A 4,975-nucleotide genomic window follows, 5' to 3' on the forward strand; every position below is an offset into this window, starting at 1 on the left:
TTAATAATAAACAAGAATGAATGTTTCAGTTATGATAAAAATAAAAATAACTATATGTAAATCTCGATTTTAGATTACACTTTACGCGAGTCGAATTGAGTGATTACTGTAAAGAAATTGACGTCAAACAAATTAGGCCAAGCAATAAGAAGTTATAGAGGGAAATGTTAGGAACACAATTTTTGACTCCGTAACTTTGTTTGGAGTAGTTAGGAGGTGAACATATCAAAAGTCCCCGCCTTTAGCCCTGGTGCTGGGGAGGAGGGAGGGGTTTGAAGGTCCCGTTTTTCGGTTTTTTACTTATATCTCGGAAACTATGCGTCCTAGAGACATGATGTTTTCTACAAAATTAAAGCTTATTAAATTTGCTACAAGTTCTACTCATCAAGTTTTTCGATATCTTGTATAGTTTTCGAGATATCCGCTCTTGAATGTTTGTAATAGGCCGTGGCAGGAAGAGGGACCATCTTGTGACTTAAAAGCTTTTCGGCCTGATTTTTTTTGTGATGATGTGCCACATCATTAGTAAGGTCTATACTAAATTTCAGCTTTCACCTATTCTTATTTTTGAAGAAAAAAATAAAATAAAATAAAAATATATTCATGAATATTTTCGTTTCCATGGAACGAATTATTTCGTGCTTTACACGTATGGTACACTTAATTAAGACCTACAATATGTCATTATAAACAAGTTAACACTTAATACAAAAAAAGAAAAAAATACATGTGTCAATAATTTTAGATATTTTTTTTATAACTTATTAAACAGACACATCTCCAATTTTTTTTGCGAATAATAGCCCTTTTAATAAACTATAACATATATTTAATTCAAGCTTTTAATAATGGTGCATCATGACGAAAATATTTTAAAAACTTGGTGAGTCCCCTTGATGTAATTAAAATGTAATCAAATCCGTCATATTTAACCTTCTTGCATATGTGTATCAATAATGGACGGGTTCATAATATCGTTTCTCGAAATCATAATTTGTGGCTTTTATCAGAAAAGGGTATTTATGCTCCATGTACATAAGGATCCTACTCTGATGGAACCGTCCCTTATTCAAATAGAGCATGCATTTACCCTTCTCTGATGGAAATGCTTCTTCTGTACCAGTACCTACAAGAAACATAATGACCCGTCTCGATGGAAAGCCACATTTTGACACATGCATGGCAGGCGTGCAGGCTTTAGGATAGTTTCATAAATCACAACCATGAAATGAAAACAAAGTATATTGGCATAGAAAAAATTATTTTTTCTATGTCAATATAATTTAAATTTAATCATTACAAAAGTATGGTATGCACCATTGAGTTAAGTTATTGCTCTCTTGGGGTGAGAATGACCTTCATCATCGTCCTCGTTTTCTATCTCTTCTCCATCGAACCCCTGTAACGAAACGGTCAGAGGATCCTCCTGTACTTCTTCATGTTCGTAGTCAACTTGAGGGACCCATTAAGTAGTTCCCTGGCAATTTTGGCATGCTGGGGAACATTTAAGGTTTGCTTTTTTGCAGCCACACTTAGCGATGGCACAGTCTTTCTTTCTTGCATCGGCAGAAAATCATTTTCAGAATGTCCTCCAGTGCAGCTACTAACTCACTGTGCATTGGAACCAGGCAGTTGTTCTCAATTTTCCACCCATACATCTGAGGAGGCAGGTCATTTCCTAACCACAGCTGAACTTGGTGGAATGTTCGGAGGGAATGCTGTTTTACTGCTCCCTCGATGGGAGGAAGACAAGAGATATCAGGCTTCATGATGATTGAAGAATGACTTGTACCTGTAGGCATTGAGAGAGACTTCTTTCGCTGGAGCCCCATACCATCTCAAGATGCAATATATTAAAAAATTGGAGGTGTGTCTGTTTAATAAGTTATAAAAAAAATATTTAAAAATATTGACACATGTATTTTTTTCTTTTTTGTATGAAGTGTTAACTTGTTTATAATGACATATTGTAGGTCTTGATTAAGTGTACCATACGTGTAAAGCACGAAAGAATTCGTTCCATGGAAACGAAAATATTCATGAATAAATTTTTATTTTATTTTATTTTTTTCTTCAAAAATAAGAATAGCTGAAAGCTGAAATTTAGTATAGACCTTACTAATAATGTAGCACATCATCACAAAAAAAATCAGGCTGAAAAGCTATTAAGCCACAAGATGGTCCCTCTTCCTGCCACGGCCTATTACAAACATTCAAGAGCGGATATCTCGAAAACTATACAAGATATCGAAAAACTTGATGAGTAAAACTTATAGCAAATTTAATAAGCTTTAATTTTGTAGAAAACATCATGTCGCTAGGACGCATAGTTTCCGAGATATAAGTAAAAAACCGAAAAACGGGACCTTCAAACCCCTCCCTCCCCCCCAGCACCAGGGCTAAGGGCGGGGACTTTTGATATGTTCACCTCCTAACTACTCCAAACAAAGTTACGGAGTCAAAAATTGTGTTCCTAGCATTTCCCTCTACAACCTTTTTTGGGAATTCATTTCCTGACCTAAATATGTATTATTAAAAATGATGAAAACGAGCTTTTTATCAAACGGATAATACAAGAGATAAATAATCGTAAACAGTGGTCCGGCCCACACGTATGTGTATTAAGAGGAGTAAAAAGAATATACGATGATGACGAAAAAAAATTCATAATTAGTGACTACCATTTACGTAGCCCACAAGTGGCCACGCGGGGGTACGTAGAATGGTTAACAATATTAAGAGACGATTCTACTGGCCATCAATAGAAAAAGATGTCAGGGAATTCGTGCGAAAGTGTGAGTCTTGTCAAAAGCACAAACACTCTCGACACACAGTGGAGCCGATGGTAGTGACGACTACAGCCTCGTCGGCATTTGATAAGGTATTTCTAGATTTAATGGGACCGATCGATCAGGACGACGAAAATTATAAGTATATACTTACTATTCAAGTATTCAGTGCGAGCTGAGCAAATTTGTAGAAGCTTACCCACTTAGAAGTAAAGATACGGTAAGTGTAGCACGTAGTTTAGTTAATAATTTTATATTAAGATATGGACCACCAGTAGAAACTATTCCCCGATTCTGGCCCCACCTCTCAGTGGTCCCCGATCCTGACCACCCCAGGGCCGGTCCACCGCCCCTGCTGAACCTAAAAAAAAAAATCTTATCGACCCTTTTCTATTGTTAGATCTCAACTCGGGCGCGTTATTGTGTTACCGGGCATACTACCTGGACCCTCCTTGCCTTCACCCACCGACGTCTCCATTCATGGCTTCTTTATGTGTGTATACTGTGGGTGTTTGTGATACGTATAGGGCTTGCAATTCGAATATTCGAATATTCGAATTTGTCGAATATTCGGCCTGTTTTGATATTCGAATATTCGGCCGCTCAGGTTTCGAATATTCGAATATTTTTTATTACTATAAAAAATCTATTTAATCCGCTGCAGTTACAGTACTTACAGTTTCTGTGTGTTTTCCGGGTATTTACAGTGAATGAGTAATGGGTAGGTACCCAAATACGAAGGAAATAATATTTTTTACTGTATTCCTCTCGATAGACTTCGTGAATATAGTGAAACCTAACTCAATTTGAAAGAAAACGAAATCAAAAAGTATGTTATTTTTACGGTGCATAAGTTTTAAGTTAAAGGGTCATTCTGTTTATTAAGACTAAACCTTGCCCGCACTTATCGCAATTCTCAAATTTGATCATACCAAACCTGCCCAACTAGGTAATCTAACTATGCACCTTTAGCTGACGAATAATCCAGTAGTCAACTAACTTTTTCCCTTAAATATTCCAATATTATATAATTAAGCCGACCATTAATTAAGGCCTCTGAGTGACTACAAGTTAATTTAAATCAGAAAATAATTACCTACTAAAAAATAGTACATTTCGATGCTAGTGCGGAAGGTATGTCATTACTTCACGAGTACCGAGATATCTTGCCACGAGCCGCAGGCGAGTGGGAAGACTCGGGACGAGTGAAGAATGACATTTCCGCACGTGTATCGAACGACGTTTTTTAATACAGTTGCGAAAAAATAAGTAAAACATTGTTAATCGTACACTAAACAAAAGTGGTAACAGTGACAGCTCGCTTAGACGTCGTCTTTAAGTATATTATATCTATGGGCGTTTGGCAGCTATTCCGTTCCATTCAGACACCTTATTAAGAACGGAATTTTCAATATTCAATATTAAAAAATAAACGTGTTATAATGATGAAGAGGTAAGTATTAAAATATGAAATATGTATATTTTTCATATTCTTACATTAACAGTAGGTTTTTATGCTGATTACGACGTTTAAAGGAAACTAATATTAACACTCATCAATAAGTAGTCGTGAATTGGAACAAGTATAAATTTAAAAAAATTGGAAAAGTAAAAAGCACTAGTTCGACATAACCAACTTTCCGCACGCTAAACAGCTACGTAAAGTAGCACTTTGTGAGCAACTGTATTAAAATAGTACATTTCGATGCTAGTGCGGAAGGTATGTCATTACTTCACGAGTACCGAGATATCTTGCCACGAGCCGCAGGCGAGTGGGAAGACTCGGGACGAGTGAAGAATGACATTTCCGCACGTGTATCGAACGACGTTTTTTAATACAGTTGCGAAAAAATAAGTAAAACATTGTTAATCGTACACTAAACAAAAGTGGTAACAGTGACAGCTCGCTTAGACGTCGTCTTTAAGTATATTATATCTATGGGCGTTTGGCAGCTATTCCGTTCCATTCAGACACCTTATTAAGAACGGAATTTTCAATATTCAATATTAAAAAATAAACGTGTTATAATGATGAAGAGGTAAGTATTAAAATATGAAATATGTATATTTTTCATATTCTTACATTAACAGTAGGTTTTTATGCTGATTACGACGTTTAAAGGAAACTAATATTAACACTCATCAATAAGTAGTCGTGAATTGGAACAAGTATAAATTTAAAAAAT

Source organism: Cydia splendana, unplaced genomic scaffold (genome assembly GCF_910591565.1).
Source record: "Cydia splendana unplaced genomic scaffold, ilCydSple1.2 scaffold_94_ctg1, whole genome shotgun sequence".
Taxonomy (NCBI): Eukaryota; Metazoa; Arthropoda; class Insecta; order Lepidoptera; family Tortricidae; genus Cydia; species Cydia splendana.